The sequence below is a fragment of the Onychomys torridus genome, chromosome 11 (assembly GCF_903995425.1).
Source record: "Onychomys torridus chromosome 11, mOncTor1.1, whole genome shotgun sequence".
Taxonomy (NCBI): Eukaryota; Metazoa; Chordata; class Mammalia; order Rodentia; family Cricetidae; genus Onychomys; species Onychomys torridus.
In genome coordinates, this window is record NC_050453.1 from 26,570,958 (window position 1) to 26,596,744 (window position 25,787).

General features: G+C 46.9%; 1 protein-coding gene across 6 annotated transcripts in view; it reads left to right on the forward strand.

The window, feature by feature from the left end:
* Window positions 1–25,787, forward strand: part of Pbx1 (PBX homeobox 1) — a 311,495-nt gene that overhangs the window by 198,388 nt on the left and 87,320 nt on the right. The gene's annotated exons all lie outside the window — the stretch shown is intronic.

Below are 25,787 nucleotides of genomic sequence, written 5' to 3' on the forward strand. Positions count from 1 at the left end.
GTCAGCTGAAGATGGCAATCCTGGAAGACAGATGAGGTGCGCCCATGTTTGCAGCTGAGGAAACGACGGGGCTCTGAAGGGTGAACTGATTCACCTACAGTCAGGTAGCTGACAGGGTAGAGGCACCAGGATGTAACTCAGGTCTGTCTAATGATAAAACCATCAAGTGTCTCCAGGGTATCGTGGGGACTCTCACTCTGTCTGTCAAGGTGGGAAATGCTTCTGGAAATGTCACCACGAGATAACAGAGCTGGTGTCTGCCCTCTGTCTTCATGGATGCTTCCACCTTGTTTGAATAAATCAAACGGCATTTCTAGATGTGCCTTATACTTCTAGCAAAGTTCTGAATGCCTTGAGAGAGACAAGAGACAGGAAAATGTGGTTCTGGCCTTTGGATGAGTGGTTCTTTATGAGCAATGAGAAAGCAATGTATGAAAGTTTCAACTGTCATTGTCTGGTGTCAACACAAAGTAGGGACCGATCTTATAGCATTCAAAACAAGGTATCGAGAAACAGAATGGGGAGATGAGGCTGTGGGTGGCTGGGAGAGCCTGCAGGATTGCTCCGTTGTGGCTGAGTGGAGGGCTGAAAGCAGAAGCTTGGAGGGACAGCTGGAATGAGAGGTGCTGTACAAGTGGAGGTGTCCTCACCCGCAGATTCCATCCCCAACCCCAAACAATGCGTTTCCTCACTTCCTCTCATTGAGGTGCGGCTGTTATCATTGTCCACCGCTTTTCACAGATAAGGAATACCACACCGTGTTGGCACTGTTCCTGCCTGCACTGTGTCCCATGAGGGGCTCTGGAGAAAATGAAACACCAGGGGCCAAAGTAACGGAATAGAACATCACTCAAGGTCACACACCTCGTGAGAAACCCACACACCTTCCAAGTTCCAAGTTTGGACAAAAATTTTGGAGTTTCCAGAATTTGGTCTCCTTCATCAGTCGGTTCCAGTTTATACATAGGTTAACTTCCAGAAATTTCTTTCTTTTTTTCTTTTCTTTTTTTTTTTTTTGATAGATGCCTGTTGTAAATTAGAAATTAGTTTCATTGTGATGTGCTTATTCTATTTAAATTGCTAATCACAGAATAGTTCTTAATAGATGCAATATATCCCGAAGCAGGGCTGACCAAAGAAGTTATGGATTCCAGTAAAAGGGGGAAAATGTAGACACCCTTGCTCAAAACATACCGGACCAGTGAGATGGCTCACCAAGTAAAGAGATTCACTACCAAGTCTGACCAGGGGGTAATCCCCAGACCACACGACGGAAGGACTCACTTTACAAGCATCAAAGTCACTTCTGACGGTCACACAAGGGCACCCATGTCCACAAATATATAAGTAGAGACAATTTTGGGCAATATTAAGTACTTCATAGTGGTAATCTTAGAGAATTAATGTTGGGTGCACAGGATGGCTGTGAGTGGGGCTTTGAGAGACTGCTCGGGTCTCACACACACAAAGCCAGCCCTGGCTGGAGGCTTGGATCCAGACTTAAGGGAATAGCTTTTCCGAGTCGGGTAATGTCAGGGCCTCCGTAAATGGGGAAGTGGCGGGGGAGATGGAACAGGATGGGTCTTTAGAGACACAGCATGCCAGCTTGGGGGTGGATCCTGGCACGTGGCCGTCTGGGTTGGATGCTCCCAAGTACTAAGAACATGGTGATTCTCTGGTGCTTCTGGAAAGCTATCTCTTTATCAGTCATTCCCAGAGAATTCCGATTTGGAGCACAGGGGAGCACGGAGAAGTGGGAGGCGGCACAGACGGTAAGAAATGGGCCTTCTGAGCTCGCTGTGAACTCGGTTCAGCTGCTTTTGCAGTCTGCATGCTTCTGACAGTAAGTCTAGATAAGGCCATCCCTCACAGAAGTCCCAGCACCTTCTGCATGTCTTTCTGGTACAGAAAAACAGATGGATGGAAACTTACATGAAAATCACATCTGCCACTCTGGACAATTAAGCAAAACATGAAATTGCAGCAAAAAACCCACAGCGTATTGAAATAGAACAAGATTTCACATGAAGGAATCATGCTGTTGAACCAGAGTGAGGTTACCTCCCCCTCCCCCGCCGACCATCTTCTAGTGCTGGTGGTTGATATTCTTATATTATAGCTCCTGCTGACACACCTCAGTAAATATGCCTGCCTCTCAAAGATGACTTTCATTAAGCAAGGGGCAACTAAGCTAAACTGTGATACACTTGAGTCACATTTTCAAGATTGATTTTGATTATTTTTATATTTACTCTATTATCCTTATTTAGTATTATTATTTAAAGTGTGTGTGTGCATGACAATGTGTGTCAAGTTGCCCTTGGAAGGCAGAAGAAGCATCAGATACCCTAACTGAAGTTACAGACAGTTGTGAGCTGCCCGACATGGGTGCTGGAAACCAACTTGGTTCTCTCTGAGAACAGCGAGTGTATCTAACCACTGAACCATCCATCTCTAGACCCCCCCAGGTTATCCTTTCAAAGGGGACGGAAAAGGGGCCAAGTGCTCCACATTTGCTCTGTGCCACTCGGGTACCTGGGGCAGAGCAAAGCTCTTGTCAGGGAGCACACTCAGCTTTGCCACACACTAAAGGACACAAGCTTCATGGTGTTGCCCACTCTGGTCCAAGAATGCTGGAGACAGAACTCGAAATCCGAGTTCAAAGCCCTGGCTTCCCCCTACACAGAGACTACCCATCCTGTCTCATTTCCAACACTGGGAGCCAAGGGCATAGAATACTACACTACTTGCAGTCCCCCAGTCCCCCAACCTTGCAAGGACTCTCGGAGGCCCTGCTAGGAACATTCTCTAAAGGGAAGCCAGTTTCTGCTTTCTAAGTTTGCGTTTTCTCCTTTTTATTTTCTGTTGTGTGAAACCCAATGATCTCCTGGTAGATGGCCATATCCAGCAAGAACGGCTACTTGTGCCCAGTGGAATGACGGAGTGAACAGAAAAGCGGGTCACTATAGTCCCGAAAGAAGCTGCTTTCCTGCTGTTTTCTCCTTCAGCTTGCTCTGCCTCCCCTTCCCCGCCTGGGGCTTTCACTAACAAATCCTCTCACCTGCACCTGGACGCAGACTTGATGGCCTAGACCTGTGCATGTTTGACTTCCTTACCCAGTGGGTGCTTTTCCTGAAGGGTTTTAAGGGGATCCTAAGGAACACCTCAGGTGAGGTATAGGCCCCAAACTACAGATCTGTTCTCTAGTTTCATGTTATTTCCTGGTGTCTGTACAGCTTATCGGATCTGTCTTCTTTGATATCAGCGTTAACTTCATGTTTGATTCTGAGCCTGCGGGAAGCATGTGAGATGGGGAAGAATTAGGAGCCAGATATATACTACATACTTAAAGTGAGGAAGACATCTTCCCCCTGTTTGAGAAACCTGGGTGGTATGCTCTTCCCTGCCTCTCCCTGATGAGTTATTATTTAATGGACCCAGTATAACTGGTCCTTTCATAACAAGCCACTGTAAGGTAGGATTAGGTTATTGTGTGTGCTTTCACAACGGAAGTGACGTCCTGAGCAGGAAGCTTGACTGTGGGAACCTAGGGACTATGTACCAAATGTGAACATTGGATCCATGGCTGTGACTGTAGCTCAAAATGATTAGAAAGGACTGGCCTGAGTGACGAAGAAGGCTGTATTATTACAGGGGACTGGGGTTCAGTTCCTGCTCTCCCACATCTTTCCATCTGCTCTGTGAAACAGCCATGGCCACGCACAGCCTCGAACTTTCTCCGTGTGCCCGCACTTCCCTGCTTTCCTGCTGTTTGGCTGTCCTGTCTCAGCTCACAGAATGGGAGCTGACTCAAGAGCAGAACATTCCTGTACATAGCCAGACTGTCCACAGCTCTGAATTGGGGCAGATAAGCCGGGGCAATGCTGAGCACATGGATTGTGAAGAATTCCAGTTTGGGCACTCTGTTATTTGGGGCTGGTTTCAACTTTTCTGAGCCACTTTCCTAAAAAAATGAGAATTGAAAATCTTCTTTTGAAGCTTGATGTGGGTGTGGATCAGGTTGCACAATGTGGATGAGATCATGTGAGATCTCTTGGTACAGGGTTAACCACTATGGAGAGAGAGAGAGAGAGAGAGAGAGAGAGAGAGAGAGAGAGAGAGAGAGAGAGAGAGAGAGAGAGAGAGAAGAGAGACAGAATTACTTTTAAAAGGCTGCCCAGCTCCTGCTGCCTTTTCAAAGAATGCTGGCTCTCCAGGTATATGTTTTAATAAACAAATAGAAATTGACTCTCGGGGCTCTGTGAGTCCTGCCTTTGGTTTTTAATAGATCCATTAGAGTGTCTTGCCCAGGACCAGAGGTCAAGAGTAGCAGCCCAAGGGCCTGAGCTCCTATTAGAACCATTGTTATTTGCGCATGACCAGCGCCCGTGTGGAGTCCTGCCATAAGTGGTCCCCTCTTGGCTCCTGTCTGCCTTGGCCTCCTTGCTCCTTTTCATCCTGCCAGGCTAGAGTCATTGTTCCTGCTATGTTTTGTTACTGGGGTGTCCACCAGTGTGTCACACCGCACCTATCTGAGCCGCCGAGTTCTCCTCAAGGATCTCCTCCCGTAGACTGATTTTTCAGTGATCCTTCCTGCACACCACCCCATGCTTATCTGACTCCCATCTACTAGACAGACAGAACTGTATGTGTCCATCATGTACCACATGATGCTTTGATGTAGATGCATTGTCTGCTGTCACAGTAGAAACTTGTCACCCTCTCTGTTTCCACTGGTGGCTCAGAGGATTTGCTTGAACAATGTGATTCCAAAGCCAAGTCCCAGAATCACTGTGTCTTTCCATCCCTTGGTCTCTTATGTCGGGCACACCGTAAATGTTCGGGTGCTTGCGCTGTGAGCTTGAGGGGTGTGGAAAGAAGAGAGCCGTGAGCTCTGAAGGACAGCCACAGGCTTGCACAGACAGCGTCTGCGCCTTCATTTGTTCTGAGTATTGCTGCTTGTACTGTTAGGCCAATCTTCGTGAGCTATGTGGTTGAGCAGACTGCTGCCTCCCAGTTCCAGGGCTCTAAGAGCCCCCCCCCACACACACACACAGGATGGCCACACTTCATCCCAGGCCTCCTGGGAGTCCTCTTCCTTCCCCCCTCTATCATTTTCCTCCTCCCTGAACACCCTACTGATCTGAAATACTTCCTGCCCACATCTTCAACCAAGGGACTGCCAAGGGATCTCAGTGTTTATTGCTCTCTTCTCTGGGAATGGAGCAGGTACAAGCGGCTACTATTTGAGAAACACAACAATGTGGTTTTTGCTTATCATCAAACTGAGAATGGAGTTTGCTTGTGACAAAATGAGAACTTGAGTCTTTCTACATGCCTAGGGTGTGTGTGTGTGTGTGTGTGTGTGTGTGTGTGTGTGTGTGTGTGTGTGGTGTTGGGGGGGATTCTTCAGTCTCTGGATCTCTGTCTCCTTGTGCCAGAGCTGATGTTCTGAACACAGCAAGGAGGGAGGGAAGGCTGCCTTGTTTGTAATAATAAATGAGCTTCCTCTCATTCCTGCCTCTCATCTTAGCCCAAGGTTTCTCTTGCTGTCTGTCAGGCTGTCTGTGAAATCCCTGCACTTGACATGCACTACAGTCTTTCTGGATTTTCTCTTGAAACAGCTTTCTTAAAGCCCCCAGAGATCTTAAAAAAAAAAAAAAAAAAAAAAGAAAGAAAGAAAGAAAGAAAAGAAAGAAAGAAAGGAAAGGAATGCAAATAGAATTTGCTTTGGAAGCTAAAATGAGCGTCATTGGGAGTCATGAGCTCCTGGCCACACTGGGACAAACTATGTTTTATTTTGGGTAATATTTCTTCCTTGGCATTTATTACACCTCTGTTAAACACAGCTCATGTGACACAGTGTTACTCACAGGCAATCAGAGAAAAAGCTGAAAGTTGAGCCATTAGTAGGGCAGGGCAACTTATTGTTAATAGCAGCCATTAAAGCTGAAAGGAAAAATTACCCATCTGCCCCCGCCAGACCTGTCTGCCTGAGATGGGGATTGGGCCCAGACCGGAAGGGGGGCTGGGAGACCATGAGGGAAGGAGAATGGAATGCAGAAACCAGAGCTCTTGGTTGCAGAAGATAGAGCTGAACTCCAGTTTGGATCCTATCCCAAGAGTGTGGGGCGTGGGATCACCTCATCAGAATGGAAGAGGCCTTTTGGTCTGATTATGCATTCCCAGGAAATCACCTGGCCCCTCATCCAAAGACCTGTGAAATCTATTTTAGCCGCAGGTAGGAAACTCAAAACCAACACCGTTTCTCAGCAAGACTCCCACCACAATGTATAACTGAGACAGGGTTGGCTCTACCGGGTTCATTGCCATGAGCCTTGGGGTTGATCAGCATGTTTCTTTTTAGTCTGTATTGACCCCCCAACACACACACACACACACACACACACACACACACACACACACACGCGCGCGCACACACGGCTTAAAGCCCCTCCTGACAGCTTACATTCTAATTGAAGAGACGATGTCAGTTTCCCACTTTAAGCAGGCACTCTGTACAGTTGTTTGAAGAGACCCTCTAAGATGCCAGCCAGGAGAATAAATTTAAGAAGGCTTCTTTAGGGTGTGGTTATAAAATTCGCAAGATGCCCTGAAGGGAAGCCATGGCCCATTTTACAGATTTTGCTTACTCACTTCAGTGCAGAGTGACCTCTGTTACCAGGGTCACAGGTCAATGTGGAAAACTGTGAGTGGGGCTTGGAACAGAGCTTTGAGCACTAGTGACCTCTCCCCAGCCCACCTATCTGAAACCTCAGAAGAGATGGTGTGCTGTGGGTTTTGCAACCTTGCCCACGTGCTTTTGTGTAGAATAATAGACTAAAGCCTGAAAGGCAAGGCTCTGGGATGTCCCTATGTTTGGCTGGTGGTCTGAGCAAGTGCGTGCATGCATGCACGCATGTATGGTGTCTGACTAATGATAAGTGGTCAAGCCTGTCAGCAGAAGGAGCTGCCTGCTGACTCAGGACCCGGGAAGCCTCTCCCAAGCAGGGTCTGATTTCTCAGATGTGATCAAATCTAGTTCTGAGCACCAGCCTTAGCCTGCTCTCTGCCTATCAAAACCATTGCATGTCCAGATCAGTTTGACTTATTACAAAGGCAGTTCTTAGTTGTTCTTGGCTCCTTTTTGCATTCTGTGGCTTTTTAAGAGCTGTTGTACTCACTTAGCCTGTGCTGATGACATAATTTTGAATAGTAGAGTTATTTAGTTGCAGTTTAAAATGAGTTGAAGTCCCCAATTGAGCATTCAGCTTCACATGCAGTTAGTACTGTAACACATGTTCATGTGCACATGAGCACACACGAACACACACACACACACACACACACACACACACACACTTCTTTTCTTATCACGGACTGTCTCTAGGGGAGTGCCACACTGTCACTCCAATAATCCCCTCTTTTAACTGTATGGTAAAGAACTATGTGTTGGGGCCTGGCATGTAGCTCCTGGTCAAGTGATTACCTAGCATGCCTGAAGCTCCTGGATTCGGCCCTTAGCACCACATGGACTGGGCATGCTGGAACTCACCTGCAATCCCAGCCCTCAGGAAGAAGCAGGAAGATCAGAAGTTCAAGGTCATCTTGGACTGCATAGCAAGTTCAAGGCCAGCCTGGGATACTGAAGAGACCCTGTCTCAAAAACAAATACATGCCAGATGCTGGAAGGGTGTTAAAGAGCAACTACTGGAAAGAATTGGTCAAAGAAAGATTCGACTTAAGATGTGCAGGCGTGGCAAGGACCACCTTGCAGCCATGAAGAAATGAGCAGCCAAGTTTGCACTCAAAGAATTAGACTTAGGGGAAAGACAGGAGACCTACAGTGCCCTTTGGAGGCACTTTCCTTGAAGGGTTCTTTGATCTTTAAAGAAACATACATGGGAGAACAGAATAGATGATGAGAGAGGTGTGGGACTGCAAAGGGGAAATGATTGCTTTTTCATGAGGAGATGAAGAAGACAATAGTTTCTTAACTTCAGAGGACGGCCAGTTGCTATAAAGAGGATGGTTTAAAAATTGGCAAGCAAATGACAGGGAAATGAAAATGTTTCCCTTCTCAAGCATCACAGGAGGCCTTTTAGGACCACTTCAGAAATCATGCTGCTGCCTGTCAATGGAATTTACTAAGTAAATACCCTCTACCCCCACCCCACCCAAACATAGTGTGAGATTCTAGATTCTCGAGTGAGATGGGGGTGCTTCCGTCTGGGAGGTAGAAAAGGCAGGCACCCTCTGCTTTGGCCTCGTTATGGCATCTTGAAGGTGAGGATGGGATTTACAAATTTTATTTATTTATTTATTTTTTAAATCTCTCAACTCTGGTATCCATTCCTTTATAACTCCTAGTCAGCTGGGCCCCACCCGGTCAAACTGCATCAAACCTGGTTGGAAGCCTCTCGTTCCACTCTGAAGACAAAACTCTGCAGATGTTTCCATGGGCAAATGAGGGAGGGTATCTGTCTCCCCTTGCTATGGCTTAGGGGAATAGTCTGTTTATCCTGGGCAAGAAAAATCTGCTCAGATGCAGTAACTGCAAGGCCTTCCAAAGACCGGAAGGAGTCTAGGGAGTGGGCATCAGCTGCCATCTCGTTTTACTCCCATAACACTTGCTTTCCCCCACTTCTTAATGGCTACCTCCCGGCATAATTACCATGGCAAGCATTTTCCTGTTCGTCCCCTGTAGGTACACCATGTTGCGCCAACAACGCTCGGCCCAGCAGGAATATACAGTATCCTTTGCCAGTGTGGATCCGGGCTTGATTACACTTCACGGCTGTAATTCAAGCCCGCTAATCCTCCTCTGTGGTAGGAAAAGAGGCCTGTTCTATTAGATAAGCTGATTACTGTCTGGTGTGTGCTTCATGCCTAGCAAGAGTTGTTTATATGTAGAATTATTGCCGGTTGGGGTCTGAGCCTCACCATGCTGAGGAAAGCTCACTTTGGGGTCAGGGCATGTGGCTTCAACTTGGACTGGGATGGGTAAGCAATGGAATGTTCATGGCAGCTACTTTTTTTTCTCAGACTCTCTGCCAGAAGCTCCGATATTTACTTTGCTTCCCTATGAATGGAAGAAGTAAGCTACTCAGAAACTTGGACTTCTGCTTCCAGAAGCCCCTGCAAAGCAAAGACCACAGCCCCAAACTTGGCACCCCCTGATGAGGTTTGCCGTGCACTGTCTTGAGAGCTGAGTTAGCAAGGACTATGGTGTGTCAAGTTGAGTGTGTGGTGAACTTGCCAGCCACAGACTGCAGACAGCCCAACCACAGGGGGAGAAATGTCTGCTGAGACTGAGTGAATGCTTTCTCACATGCAAAGAACTCTGCTTTGATGCCTCAGAGGCTTAGATCCCACTCTGCCAGCCCACACTGGTCTGGTGGGTGGCTTGTGGCCTGGGTGCATCACTCTGCAGCTCTTGCTTGTCCACAAGGAGGAAGTGTGTTGGGGACACCTGTCTGGGGAGTGAGTTTGCTCTGATTCCTGTCCGTTACACCGTTAGGATTCTTGTCTCTCATGTGGGGTACCTCACCCCTAGATGCAGCGCCAAGATTCTGCTCATTTGTGGCTCTTCAGTGTTGAAATCCTGCGCACACTTGCTAGGTTGAATGGTCCAAGGTTACATGGATGGGGAGGAGTTTCAGGAAACTGCCAGCACCTGGCCTCTGTCAAGCTCTGCACAAGCATGTTTCGGGTTCTGTTGGCTTAGTTAGACACGTGGCGGCCCATGCTGAGTGAAGAGTTGTGATGAATGGCAACTTCCTTAACTGTGAGGTAGTTGGCTGAGGAAACTTCACCCACTGTGCTGTATGTTCTAGGAGCTGAATTCTAACAATAGTCATATCTATTTGCTTTCCCCATACATCCATTTGTCTGTGTCAGGAATGCCTCTAGTCTGTATTTCTGTGTCCTCAGTATCTGTCTAGGACATGGTACTCACTCAGGGAATGATTTGTGGGAGTATGTAATGTGTGCGAGCGTGTGTGTGTGTGTGTGTGTGTGTGTGTGTGTGTGTGTACAATTGCATGTGCTGTGGATGCCAAAACACAGCCTTAGCTGTCATCCCTCAGGAACCCTCACTCCATGTTCTTCACCTTGGTTTTGTTTTTTGAGACAGGGTCTGTAACTTGTCATTTAGGCTAGGATCCTTGGCCAGTAGGCCTCTGGGGATTCACTTCTCTCTAACTACCTTTCCATGCTGAGATTACAAGTGTATACCACTGTGCCTGACTGCTCCCCTCCACCCTGTGGGTTCTTAAGGATGGAACTCAGGTCTCCAAGCTTATAAGACAAGGACTTTACCAACTTAGCAAACAACCTACCCCCAAGGATGATTTTTTTCTTTTTTTAGTGTAATGGATAAACAAAGTAAGTGTATATTGTAAAAGAAGGGACCTGTCCATGAGTGAGTTACTAGGCAGTGATCACAGTTCACCAGAGCTGGGTTCCTTCTCTTCTTCCATTCCTGCCTTTCCTTCTGGGGGCAGAGAATGTCAATCCCCAAGAATTCGAATGTGGCTTGGGTGTAAAGGGCATGGTCACCCCTGCACAACCATATGGTAGATGAGGCAAGGCACTGGGATGTGATGCAGAAGGGACATGGTGTGGTACTCTGTCCCCAATGCTGGGACATCTGTTCCAGTCATGCTTCTTGATCCAGAGACATTTTGTGAGTTGTTTTATTTCCCGCTCCTAAAAAGACTTTCCCTCCACTGAGTTCTCTTTCCCCCTTTAAACTCTGCTCTTTGATTTCTAGGGAAATCATAGTTTCTTAAAAATCAGCATATTCTTCAAGTGGATGAATTCTATCTACCCTTGGGGATTTCTTCGCCTTGTACACATAAATTAATTTGTCATTGGCAGAAAAATCCAAAAGGAACTGCAGTGAGTTTTATAACCAAAAAGAAGCAATAGAGGCAACGGCGAAGTTTTAAACCCAATTTGAGGACCAGAGAGTCTCTGTAGTATAAGGATTAAGTTTCTCTTCTTTCAGTGTGAAGAATTCATGAGTCCATGAGCCCACTATGTCCATCCTCATGTATGTGAACTGGAGCTTGGACATCTGGGCTGTCATGTAAGACTGGAGGCCTGTGTTAGATCTGTGGTCTTACGTTTTTTGTGCACTCTGAATGCACTGTGCATACCAGAGGAATAAGGGAGGGCTGCCATTCTTAGACAGTGGGTATCTTTTAGTCTCCACAGAAACTGAGCATGTGCTTGGCAATTAGAAGGATAACTGGAGGGGACATTCCTTGACATTTACTTTAGCATCTTTGAAATAGTGTCAGGGGTCTTTGGGTCGGGAGAGGAATGGCTCTCCATGGAGCCAAACAGGACCAGCACCCACTGTGGTGTTTCTGGGGGTCTAGGGATCGACCAACCCCAGAATCACAGGCGTGATCTGCTTGGAGGATAGAATTCTAGAAATACTGCTTCTTCTTTTCTACTCATAATTTTCAATATCGTATTTTGTTTTCCCCTTGCATCCCTGCCCTTCAACTTCTGGACAACTGATCTACCACATGTCATGGCCATCTGGAGTCTTAAAACCAGCAGTATTGTTCATTTGCCTAAAGTAGATGTCTCTAGATCTGGACCAATCCCTGTTTCTCGGGGATGATGTCTAGAAGAAGGGCTGCTTCACATTGCTTAAGTTCCATTCACACTGCTTTGTGGAATCTTAAGCTAGTTGCTTTACTTTCTAATGTCATCCTGGCTCCAGTGCCCATTTAGAGGTAACTTTCAAAGGTGAGGTGGTTCACAGCGCTTTAACTTCTCTGTATGTTCTATAAATACTATGCAAACTTGACGAAAGAGCTAGGCACTTCTTTCCTCAGAGCATTCAAGATGCCTTTCTCCGCACTGTTTCTGAGAGCTCCTAGGTCATCTTGGTGGCAAAGAGGTGGAGATGGAGTTCTGGTTTACAAAGTAGAAAGAGAGCCAGGAACTAGAAAATCATTCTAGTGGGTGATGCTGACCTTGAATACCAAGGTGTGGGACCAGCTGCTCAGCATTGTCCTACCAAGAAGAACAGCATCCAGCTTCCTGTCTCCCAGCATTGGAAGCAAAGGCAAAATTCACCATTCAAAGAACTATGGGCCTCACCGTAACTTTTGGTGGTGTGGTATTCCCAGTATTCTGTGAATTTTTTGTCTGTTTTAGGACAGAAAGGGGCATTTTTTGAAGCTGTAGAAATGACACCCTGCTGTCAGTTTTACTGGTGTAGGCTAGTTTAGGGAAAAACAGAAAGAAATTCTGTAAAAGGCAGCAGAGAAACTGAGATTGACCTCTACCCTGTGAAACTGTAGGCTGCCGCTTCATGTCTGCTGTTCGCCCACTCTGCCACCTGGGCCCCAGTGGAAGCAGCTGTGGGACCAGAAGACAGGAGAAAGAGACCCAACTTAAGTTACCTGCAGAGCTAGTTGTGTGTCCTTACATCATCCTGACCCCACTGCACTTCCGTTCCCACATCAGAATAAAAGGGTTCATCTCCCATAATGACTGTGGAGCATTCACAGTGACCGTGCTAAATCTCGATAAGTCAATATGTAAAGTTTAATCCCCACAAAATAAGCATCAAGGATGCTCCGGTTCACTCCTCATCTGCTCATCGTCTATTCTGCCCATTTCACTTCATGAAAGAGCTCCTTCCCCCCATGATTCCGAATATTCACTTTCTGTTCTGTATCTGGGCCGTGTGGAGAACAGATACCCAGTGAGCTTGCCGCTGTCAGGATCACCCAGGTCTTTGGAGGGACGGCACTGTTGGTGAAATTTGTGCAGAACATTTGGAGCTAGCTGAGAGAATTTTATTTTGAGGTGGTGTACACCCGTAGTTCCAGAGCTTGGGAGCGGGGAGGTGGAGGCAGAAGACTCAGGAGTTTACCACCCTTAGCTGCAGAGGGAGTTTGATGCCAGTCTAGGCTACGTGAGACCCTGTCTCAAAACCAAACTTTATTTCAGCTGATCTAGGAGGCTGATACTAGACACAGTAGGCATGGCCTGTCTGCTGTCAAGCCCAAATGCCAGTGCCAAGCAGCGATGGAGAAAAACAACAGCAGATATGGCTTCTAAAATGGCTCTCTGTGTTTTACAGCAGAAAACTCAATCCCCGGCCCAAGTTTCCTGGCTCCAAAGACATCTTCTCCCCGTTCTGTGTGGGACTTCCTGTATAACCATGAAGGCCTAAGTTCAAATCCCCAGCACCTGCATAAAAACTCAAGTGTGACCACACGTCCCTGTACCCCCAAGGTTGTATAGAAAGAGATAGGAGGATTTCTGTAGCTTGGTGGTAGTGGGATTGGTTCCAGGTTCCATTAGAGACCTCAAAGAAATAAGTAGAGAGTGACAGAGCAGAGTGTCTGCTTTCTCCACTCATGTACATGCAGCACACATGTGCAACACACACACACACACACACACACACACAACCCTATCAAAAATGTGTGTGTGTGTGTGTGTGTGTGTGTGTGTGTGTGTGTGTGTGTGTGTGTGTATTTATATATGTAATCAGGCACAGCTTGCTATTAGCTATCGGCTCTTCTGGAGTCCAGAGAGGCTCATAAAGTGCCATCCCAAGGTGATTGCTAAGCCAGGCTGCGGGCATGGATGATGGAAAAGCTCTGGAACTTTCCAAGCAGATATTACATGTTTGGAGAAACCGTTGGCTCACTAGGTGAATGAGCAAACAAGACACTTCTTCAGGGAAATATGGTAGTAAGTTGCCGAGGTAAATAAGGCCGAGCCTCAGGGAGGGGAATCTTTAAAGGGAAATGAAGCTAGTGCCTCATCCGTCTCTCTGCCAGCCATTGGTGTAGTTAGCCAGAGTCTTGTGGTACGAATACACTTTGATGAGGCTCATCATGATGCCCACTGTGCCTCTCCCCAGGGCGGGCGCTTCCAGTGTGCATGTTGGGGTAGGGAGCTCTATCGCGGGGGTCCCGACAGAAGGCGTGGAGGAGTGGGCGCTCTCTCCTCGAGTTCCGGATGTTACAAGTGTGCAGAAACAAGCAGAGAAGGCAGCAGCAACAACAAAAAGCCCATCGGAAAATCTGAGCCTAATCGCGCCCATCTGCTCCGGCGCGGCTTCCCCTCACTGCCTGCCAGCATGTCTGCCGCAGACGCTAAGTAGCACATTATTTTCGATAAGTTGCAATCATTTGCTTGAAATCTACTTCTCCTTTAAAATGTCCCCTGGAAACCAGAATCGGCATTTGAGAAGGCCTGCTTGGGGTGGAACGTGAATGCCTGCATTGACTTCAGGAGAAGTGGGACCCACTTGGTCAGCAGATGACCATGCGTTCATGGTTCAGCCACTTCCGATGTATTGGGACGGGAGGGAGAAACACCATGGAGGACAGCCCGGGAAGACAGTGCTCGCCCAGAGGGCTGAGTCCCCAGGGGAAGATATAGGTTCTGAGATAAGAAAGAATGGGTACCTTACAGAGACAGATTCGTCACTATCCCCTGTGGCAGTAAGCCAGCCTCTATGAGATGTCTGTCTCTTCCATGCAGAGACTAAGCTAGGGGATGTGATAAGCATCTTTGCAACCTAGATCCCGGGATCCTTCATGCCTTGTCCCCATCACAACCAGGTTCCTCGGCTCATGCCTCTCTTGGTGATGAGACTCCAGACACTCAGCTTTCAGTCTCCCTAGCTGGTCATTGTTCCTCAGTGCCTGGGGGGGCTTCTGGAGAATGCTGGAAAGTTCTGAGAAGCAGGAAAGGCCCCATTTGCCTCTTTGCTGTTGTGTTCTGTCTCCCTTGTATGGGGAAGAGTAAGGCATGGTGACTTGTCTGAGGCAAGCTAAGGACTGTACTCACTGTCTCCTTCGTGCCTCCTGCCTGGCCCTCCGTGTGTTGGTCCGATGACTGTCTTGGGGTCACAGGTGTTGGTTATTTTGGAAAAGGGAAAGTTAATGGACACATGCACAGACTCAGTGTGCTTATCTGGGGGAGATCTTGGGTGCTGCAAGGAATTGTAGCCATTTCTTCTGTAAATAGAGTGGCCTGAGACCTCTCCCTTGCCCCCTGTACCTGACCGGTTCCACAGGCTCCTTCGGCTCCAGATCTTTTACTGTTGTGTTTAGAGGCATCAGCTGTGTGTCTGGAGGCAGGTTTCTGGCTCTTGGTCTCAAATAATGTTAGAATTTCCCCTGCCGTTGCTACACCTCTTACAGTTGCTTAGATAGTTGGTTAAGTTTTCCTTTGGGCAAGGTAGAATCATGTCTTCATCTTGGAAGGAGCAAAGTGCTCTTAGCAGGTTTGTGTGCATAGCCTCCTCTCCCCACCCCTGCATTCCTGGTCGAGGCCAAAGGAATCTTCTAGGCCACTCAGTAAGTACCCTGGTCAGGTGACATCTGCCCCTCATGTCCACTCACCCAGACTTCTGACTTCTCTGGCCTCCACTCATCAGTCTCGGGGTGTCCAGGAGAGGCCCCCAGGTGGTCCAGTCCCTTTCTGTCTGTTGTCTGTCACTGCTTAGCTTTGCTGTGAGTTGCCTCTAAGTATGCCTCTTTGTAATTTCCTGTAACTCTCTAACCAACATGAAGTCATCCTGCCTTCTAGAGTCCTATTCTTTCCTTAACGGTTTGCATCAACTTGAATTACTTAAGCCGCCAAAAGTAAACAAACCAAATTCTAAAAAATTCCAAAATACGGCTTAAACAAAATGCAGCTTGGTTTTCTTCTCTTGTTCTCCAGAGGTGAGAGCATTCAAGCTGATCTCCAAGTCCGAGAGTTCTGTCTCGCTTCTAGCTGGCTTCCTGGGCAAGGCTTCCAACACCTAGCCCACCTCGAGATATAAAGAGGCTGCTAGAGTGCCTGCCATTATTTCACATTCCAGTCACCAGAAGCAAAGGAGAAAGCCACATGAGGGAGCTTTGCCCTCTTCAAGAGGTTCCTGAAGCATTGTACCCCTTGCTTCCTTGTACTACTTACGGTTGGGACTTTGTCACATGGCGTGTGAGCTGCACAAAAAGCCGAAGAGTCGCCTTCTTCCATGAAGCTATGAACTCTGGAGACAAATGAAGTTGAAAGAAACAAGTGGGTCCCCCCTTACTGTCACCTCTGTGCCAGCCTTCTGTCTGTTCCCTCTCAGGGTGCTCCACTGCCCCAGGTCCTATCATCTGACACATGTCCACATACATATTAATGTGGTTGACATGCATATCTGCATAAGATGCACGGTTGCCCTGAGTGGCCGTTGAAGTGATAATGGTTGTCATTGGCTTCAAGAAGGTTTTTGTTTTTGTTTTTTTGCTTTCTTCAAGCAAAATGTGTTCTTCTTTTCTCTCCCACACTTTGAACTTCCATCCTCTTGTTCAGTGAGGTCATAGGTCAGATGCAGAGGGAGAGAGAAGTGGAAGAATATAGGCACAGGCAGAAGGGATGGAGACACCTCTTCCCAGACCCTGACATCCACCTGCTGTCTGTCCTTCATCCTCTCATGTTCCAGTGGCTGTCACCTGCAGAGATCTGCATTGCCATTTTGCTGGAAAGGGGGCCTCCTCCTCCAGCAGGGTGCAGAAGCACCACTACATTTGTATTGTCTTCCTTGGTGTGGGCCATTGGAACAGATTGTGTTAGCACTGGGTTGTTAAAGATGTTTGTGCATGCCCCTCGGGGTCTGTCCATCCCTCCAGGTCATCCACACTATTGTCAAGGAAGCTGGCCCCAGATTATTCAGTGAGAAAACAAAAAAAACTTGGGAAGCTTCTTTTGAGAATATGATCTTTATGTCAGACTTACTTCTGGGCTGGTCACAGGTTCCTTCTTGTAGAGTGCTTGCCCAGATGCAGAGGGTACCTTAGATGCATCTCCTAGTACCACGAAGCAAGCAAGCAAGCAACTTAGTTCTGATGACATCATTTGGGAATTTGGAGAGAAAAATCTCTCTCCTACTATTTAGTTTGTGAATATGGTCAGGAAAGTTTCATTTGCTAAAGGCAGAAAAGACATTTGTTATCCTAAGCGTTGACATCAACAAGGTGAGACCACACATACCACAGGCCCGGCAATAGCAACTTGTTTTACTGTTTGAATTGTAGAGTTTCTCCATGCCCTCGCAGAGGAGGGTGGCTGTGAGCACTGAATCCTACCCAAATTTAAAACTGAAGCATGTATCCCCAAACCTCAGGCTATGAATAGAGTCTTTACTCTCGTTCTAACTCTAAGTTATGTATTTTTAATGGAACTTTGAGAGCCACCACTAAAGGAGACTTCAAGGCTAGGTTGTCAGACAGAAGGTGAGGCTACTTCCGAGCTGAGTGGTTCCCGGGGAGCGGGGGTGGGTTCAAGCCTTCCAGAGAGATGGGGGTATCCAGTGTGAGCCCTGGCAGGCCTGAAAAACACAGATGCTTTCTGGCTTGGGGAGAATGCAGTCTGGAGATTCTGTGTAAAAAGCAGACACACAAAACCTGGGCATAGTGGGGAGGAGGAGGAGATAGGTGGCATTTCCTCCACCAAGTTTAGACTAGCTGGCAAATCCAAAGACAATGAGAAACTCTCCCCTCCCCCTCAAAAAATGAGGATGGCACCTAAGGAGCAATACCCAAGGTTGTCTGTCCTCTGCTCCCACTTTCCCAAATAAGTAAAACACAAGATTCTCAAATCAGCAGAGGAGGGGAGAAAAAGTGGATGGTGCATTGAAATATATTCTATACATGGGAGAATGATTGATTTGCAGGGTATGATGACGTCACTGATGAGGACTTGTTCAGAAGCACACATGGGTGGTATGTGCATGCATTTGTGCATGCACATGTATGTGGGTGCACTCACTGGCTTATGCTGGCTTTTTCTTTGCTATGGATTTGTAACATTCAGGAACTAGACACTAAAGTCTATCATCTTGAATCTTTGCCAATGCCTTTCCCTCCCAATGGCAGTATCTTACCCAGTGCAGGGTAGCCTCAGGCTTGCTTTGTAGCTGAGGGTGATCTTGAACTTCTGATCCTCCAGGAGTGATGTATTGACAGGTGTGAGTGTCAAAGAGACCCTTCTTGTATGAAACACTGGATTGTGCTTTAGTAAATAATAATCGCGGGCCGAGTGTGGCAGTATCTGCCATTAATCCCAGCACTGGGAAAGCAGAGGTGAGTTCAAAGCCCTCCTGGTCTACATAATGAGTTCTAGGACAGCCAGGACTAGGTGGAGAGAATCTGTCTCAAAAAAGCCAAAATAATAATAATAATAATAATAATAATAATAATAATAATAACAACAACCACCACCACCTTCTTTTACCAACAATAAGAATTGTGGCATATTATCATTGTCGCCGCCTTTTTGATGAGGAAACTGAAACTAAGAGACCAAGTCACACACTGAGACTCGAATCTAGCTTAGCATGGAGATAGCCCATGCCTATCTCAGTGCACTTTCCTTATGCCATGTTATAGAGGTAAGTGAAGAGAACCCTAAATGCAACTTTGGGGGAGCTATTAGAACTGAGTGTGTGTGTGTGGGGGGGGGTTTACTAATCATGCTCTGGCAAAGAATGAGGCAATGTGCTGGGCACCTTATCAAGACTTCAAACCGCAAAACATTTTCAGCTTGAGGCAAAAAAGAATTAAGAACTCCCTCCTGTTTTCCACAGAGACTTTGTGTAGGAGGTGCCCCTGTAAAGAGAAGCCTTCCTCTCCACGGAGCGCACAGTGTCCTCCAGCCAGTGGCCCCACATTTCTCATGCTTCTTATGTATGACTAAGTAGCGAATGGTTCCTTGCGTCCTGAGTTCCCATATGCAGTCCAGGCCTTCCACACTCTACCCTGGCCCTCTCCCAGACCTCGTCCCCTTTCCTCAGATCTCTGAGTACATGAATCTGAGGGCAGAGGCAGTACAAAGTCTTGCCCCAAACCCCCAACTTCTGTAGCTTTTCCTTAAGCAAAGGGGTTTTTCCTGAGCAGCGATACAAGCTTTAGCTATTAAGATCTATAAGTCCCTCACTCAGGCAGCCGGCACCCATCCAGAAACGCAAGCGCCTGTTGCCCGGTGCATTAGCTTTCTCCATGCCAGCTGGCCCGGGGAGACTCAGTGTGCCAAGCAGGGAATGTGTGAATGGGATCCATGCCCGAACATCCCCCGAGAAGTAGAGAGTCCTGTGACCAGAAGGGCCGAAAGTGAGCCCAGAGGAAAGACATGAAAAACTGGGTACGTCTCTCAAGAAAACCCCTAAACATAAACACTCCAAATAGCAAAACCATCCCAAGAGTGTCCTGTATTTTTGTTTTCATCTCCTGCTTTAAATTCACCCAAAGCTCCACATGCAGTGGCTCTTTGCCAAGTGTGAAGACATGAGTGTATTTTCCAGTTCCAGTTCCACCCTTACTTTGAAACTCAGCACAGCCATGACACCGTAATAAGCACTCCGTAAACACACTTGCACGGAAACACTTGAAGCTCCCTGTATCTTGTTGTGGGAGGGAAGTCTACAAGTCCTCTTCTGGTTTTGTATGTTGTTATACACCTGCTTAACAACCCAAGAAAAGCATTGGGAGAATTGAAGGATATCGTATCTTCACGTCAAGTGCCCTAGGGATGGTGACACTTTAGGGCATGGACTGAGACATAGCCCTGGGTGATTCTAAGTGGACAATGGGTACCAGGGTGATTCCTGGGTTTACAGATTCTGTACACTGGGACTGCTCTGAAGAGGCCACCTGCCAGGAAGATTCCCGGCTTGGTGCTCTGGTCTGAGTGGGCTCCCTGGAGCCCATCCATCAACGGCCGTCTGGCAGCTAGCTGCCTGTAATGCTGGATTGTGAAATTGGGGAAATCAAATGGTTAATCATTTTCATTTACTTGATAGACGACTCTTTAAAATAAGTCACCAAGACGGCTTTTCCATCAAACACAGAAGATGCTTGCCAACTGGGAGGGAAGAGCACCCATAAATACAACCAGGGTAGTAGTAATGGACAATGTGGGCCCCGACATGGTTTAATGGAATCAGTTTAGAGCAGTTTTTTCCCAGATGGAGAAGGATCCACCAGTTTGTGGAGGATGACCGCGCCTGTGGGACGTGACAGACAGGGGGGTCTCCAGGTCTAAAAGCAGTTGCTGTTCAAGTAGGTCCACAGATGTGTAAACAGGGCCCCGTCTGTTGCATCTTGGGAGTCTCAGTGCCCAGCTCATTTTTAATACATGGTTGGTAATTTGGCTCATTGCTCTCAGCCTTCTCCATGGGGTTCTTTTGTTGTGACTTTGCACCTGGGGTCTCTTTGCTGTTAGGCCTACTTCCTGGTCTCCTGGGAATCCTTCACAGGTACTGGTACTGTGCCTGGTTCTCCCTTGCACAAAGAACCTTTGCCATGGACAGCATTGGGCTTAGGGCAGACATACATACCAAGTTAAGTCTACGGAGCTGAGGCCTAAGGTCAGCATAGTGTTACATGTTTAGAACTGTCCGATTTGAAAGGCAGAGCTGAGTTTCTTGAAATGGACATGGAAGAGACAGCAGAGAGAAAGCATTCTGTCTCCAGTATAACTTAGAACTGGAAGGTGGGGTGTATCCAGGGAACTGGCTGCCTAGGCCTAGAAGGGTGGGGAGATAGAGATGCTTGGATGCCATAGTCCTACTTGGTTCCTGTGCATAAGAGCTCCGGAGGTAACTGAATAGATGAACACTGTGAGATCCATGCGATCATGCTGGGTCATCAGATCACCACCGCCTTCCAAGAACTCACGGTCTTGCCTACAAGTTGGCAGGAGTCCTGACTGTGCCCTGCTTGTTTGAGTTTTAGCCAAGTGATTTTACCTTTATAATCTGTAAGCGTGCCTGCAAGCTGAGCCTGTGTTTTATATCATCAGATGATGCAATCCAATGGGCGGAAGTTGTATCTGGTCCCAGGAGCTGAACATTTTCAGTTTCTCCAAGTACAAGGGCAGCTTACCCCAGGTTTCACAAGCCTCAAAGCCTGCCTGGCTGGGATGGCAGTGTCACTTGGAAATGGCAATGCTACTCATAATTCCCTGGAGACTATAAACCTCAGATTCTGTCTCAGTGCCTTGAAATCCCAAGGAAGCTAGTTTCCCCAAGCCATGTGTCTGTCCAGTGTCCATCTTCTCCAAATTGTCTCTTTTCTCGCTCTGCTGAGCGACTTTGAAGTTTCACTCCATGGCTTGAGATGATGCCCTCTGTGAATATGCCATCCTCCCTTCCTGTCCACCTTTGGGAGCTCAAATCCAAGCAGATCCATTTCCCCAGCTCTTCTGGGAATGTTGGTGGCTGTGGCACACACCTCTGAGCAAGTACTTGGTGGGGAGAGAGTGCCCTCTAGTGGGTACTAGGTGGGAGTGGCCTGGGCCAGCGCTGCTTAGCCAAGGACAAAACAGTCCTCACAGGCCTCCCACCAGGTCTCTTTAATGTGCCTTTGGGTTTGGTTTGTTTTTCTCCTTCTGTGAAGAAAATAAATAAAGATCGAACAGCAGGAGGCCAGTTGTGAGAGGAGCCCCTCTCCAGGCTGTGACAATCTCCTTATCTCTGGAGTTTTAGCACAGGATTAACCCTAGGGCAAGTGATGGCAGCCATGTGAATGTGACTTCAGGTGTTTTCTAAAGGCTGTGACAACTTCTGTATAAATCACTTACCTGTCTTCGCTGGCCTCTGTCTTGATTGGAATGGGAGGGGGTGATCTGTGGGTAGGAAACTCCTTTAAGAATTATTACCAAACGGCCTTAAATACCTTGATGCTGTGTGCAGCCAGTGGGGCTGTTAGAACCCCGTATTACCAGCAGCTCAGGCATCAGGACCCTTTAAAGCTTGTTTCAGGGAAAGCTGTTGGGAGGCAAGGGGAAAGGAAAGGGAGGAGGTGCAGGGCAGCCATCAGGGAGGCGGGAACTTGATCATATGTGATGGCTGCTGGATTAGGTAACAGCTAGCCTGGTTGAAATTGGATCTTGGAGGACGAGTGTTAACATCTCTGGTGTCCCCGTGAAAGGTTCATTTGAGTCTTGCATGGTGCTAGAGAGATAAAAAGGAGCTTTTAAATAATCATTTTGTCCCCAACTCACCAGAGGACTGACTTCAAGCCATAAATAGGAAGCATCACTTCTGTTAGCCACATCAGCTGTTTCATTTATTTATTTAATGCTGGTGGGATCTTTTTTTTTTTTTTTTTTTTAACTGACTAGCTGAACAGTTTCCGGGTCAGTGAATCTCAATACATATTTTTATAGAGGTATCCTGAATCTTGTTCTAGGAAGAAATATGGACCTGCAAGATTCCTGGCCTTCTCCAAATGTGCATTTGCAGCCAACGGCCTCCAGAACCAGAACTTCCTGTGTAGTATCATACAGCGAAGTGTCCCCTGTTGGCATTCACTTCTTGCACATTTTCCAATGCTTTCATGATCAGAGTATAATTTAGAAGGCTCAGTGTACGTGGGGGCCTTTCTCGGCTTTCGTTATGTTCTTTATCTTTTCATTCTTTTGTTTTCAAATTTCTGGTGAAACCTATTTATATTTCTAGCAAACCCCAATTTCTTTTGAAAGAGCATTGTTTAGAGCATTTACGATGTAAAAATTATGCATGTTTATCTTTGTCCACCCCACTCCCCTGTAGGTAAAATCTCCATTCCCCATACAGGAATCAGTGCACCCCAGTGCACTATGTGCCTGAAACTTCCAGTCTGGGTGGACACTAGCACTAATATCTTCTGCATCTGCTGCAGCAGCCTTAGGGAGTTCCTTCTTCATCTTATTTAAAATTTCAAGGGCAAGCAAGATATTCATTAGTTTGAGGAGAGTTCATGAGGAGGAACCTACCTGTTTACAAGCACTGAGGCAGGGGCATGGCTGAAACCGAGAGAGTAGTCTCAGGGAGTATCAGGCATATGGGAACCAACAGTGCATACCTGCGTACACTCACCTACCTGATCCATGTTCTGTGGGTGCCAGTCTCTCACAAGTGGTTTTGCTAGAGGGTGAGTTGGTAGTTTAGGAAGCCATCTTCAGCACCTGCTCTATTGGAGGAGGAGAGTAGCTGACATTGCTTTGGGCAGGCAGAGCCTGTGAGGGGAGGTGCTGACTGTTGGATAATGTTCTTTGTGATTGTGCTGCTGTTGATGAGAGCAGATGATATCAGCTCTTAGTGATGGACCCTGTGCAAAGGGCGTAGGCTACAGAGTCCCCAGGAGAATGCCTTTGGACTTATTAGCACCTGACCAAATGTTACTAGCCTTAGCTTTGTGGGAAACTTTTTAGCCCTAGGAGTTTGATTTGGCCTCTTCTGAAGGAATATATTTGACATCAGAATCAGAAGACTGGATGTAGAGCTGGGTATAGTGGGATGTATTTTTAACCCCAGCATACAGTTGAGGCCTAACAGGGGCCTTACAAGTTTGAGCCCAGTCATGGATCTATAGTAAGATCTATGCTGAATGAATAAAAAAGTGAATGAATGAGGATTAGAATATTGCCCTAGAGGGCTGGAGAGGTGGCTCAGCAGTTCAGATCCTGGACTGCTCTTACAGAGAACCCGGGCCCAATTCCTAGCCCCACATTGTGGCTCACAACTATCTGTAACTCCAGTTCCAGGGGACTTAACACCCTTATGCAGACATACATGCAGGCAAAACACCAATGCACATAAAAAAGAAATAAATATGTTTTTAAAAAAGAACATTGCCTTAGTTACAAAATTTTAAATTATCAATCTAAAACAACATATTTGTGTTTTAATAGCTCAGAGGTAATTTCTTTTTTAAAATTTGTGAGTGACTCATAAATATCTTTTGGATAAAGTGATTAAAATTGACCAGGCAAAGAAACACACCCATGAACCCTCCAAGTGATGCCCTGATACTTTCATTAAGTGGGGGGAATGCCTGGACTTTGAGACCCCATATAGAAGGTTAGGTTCTCATGGTCTTGGGAAGCTGCCATGAATAAGGGTTCACTGAGGGGGACCCTCAAAGTATCCCACTACCATCATTTCACCCCATGTTATTCCTACCATAGCAACTTGATTTGTACCTGGAAGAACACTTTTGGTGTAAAAGGGAAAGAAAACTAATGGATACCCAAGTGTTGCGGTGTGCATGTCAGTAGGCTTCGTTTCTCCTCTACAGCTTTCCTCCCTTCTCCGCTTTTTCACTTCATCATCAAGTTCCTCTTACAGTCTTTGCCACCACTTTGTGACCTTCCTCCTCCTCTCCTGTGCTTGATGAAAGCCATGCTGCAGTTTTTCTTCTAGAGCAGGAATTAGGGTTTCCTTCAGAGTGAATTCACAAGGAGAGCACCTCTTGGAAACCAGGAGCGTGTGGGCGCAGCCAGCAGTGATGCGGGCATTACCCGTGAGGGGATGGCTCGTCTCTGTGTCTCCTTATGTTGAGCTCACTCCTACAGTCCCAGTGATGAGGGCTGCGGAGGAGACAGGAAGTTCTTGGTACCACCAAACGGCTCATGACACTCATAGTCCTTGTCCATCCACTGGGACTTAGATCCCCTCTCCTCCATCCCTAAATGAGGCCCAAGCAGTGGCCCTCTTCACGTCTTCTAAGTCCTTCTCTGCTTTTCTCAGAGTTCTCTTCGGCTTTTTTTCAACATTGAAAATGGTCTTCATGTTGTCTCTCAACAAAGACTTGGTGGCTGAGGCCACAACTGGATTTAGTGGAGTGGTTTGTTTATTTGTAAGCCGATTATGTGCAAGAGGTACAGAAGCATCTCTCATGAGCCGCTCTGCTGAATCACTTGATCTTTCGGTCTCAGTCACCCCCACCCATAAAGTTGTGTTGTTTCCTTAAAAAGTAGCTAGATTTTGATCTGAATCTCCATTCTACCAGAACCCTGAGTTTGCTGAAGCCATGAAAACATCTTGTTACAAAGACCACACCCTTGCTTTGCACCAGACAGAGAGTTTACCACCCAGAACAGTTAGATCTCGGTTTTAAAAGCATCACGTCCCTGTGCCGGGGTTAATCTGTCTTCCCGTTTTCTAGACTGTTCTTTATTCTTGCAGCTAGTTCACGGAAAAGGTCTCAGGATTTAATTGCATGAATTGTATTTACCTTGCTGAAGTTACTTTGGAAATGAAAATATAGGTTACTCTAATATTGCAAAGAAATTCACAGGGTAAAAGTCACAAACAAATCTAAAGTAAGAAATGCTTTTTTTTTTTTGCTTGAAATCTTACAGTTTGAAGATAAAAATAAAAATCATATTCTGTTATAATTAATGTTTGGAGTCTAACACGGATTGTGATACAACACATACAATGGGAATTTTGAGTCTTTTGTGGTGTTCAGTTGAGTGGTATTAAGTAGATTCACATGGTTGTGTGACCATCACCACCCACCATCCATCTCTTTGGGAGAGGGTAGAGACAAGGCCTCATATAGCTCAGTCTGGCTTGTAACACACACACACACACACACACACACACACACACACACACACACACGATGACCTTGAACTCCTGATCCTCCTGGCTCCATTACAGGTGTGACCACAGTGCTGGGCTTCCAGGCACTCCTTTCATCTCCCCCAAGTAAAAGTCCTCCCACGACACACACGGACTCCCCAGGCTCCTCCTCCTGGTCCCACCCCACCATTCTCCTATTCTAGGCATTTCGTCTAAGTAGAGTTTCTTTGGAGCAAAGTGAAGAGTTCCCTTCCTCCCAGTTCTTGTCCAGCCCTTACTTCTCCACACACCATAGGGCAGGGTATCTGGAAGTCAGTTCAGCTGAGGAACACAGTTGGGTTCTTGTTTTTTGCGCTTGTTAAATGTTTCCTGAGTTGCTGTTAAATACCTTTTTTCCTTTTGTCTC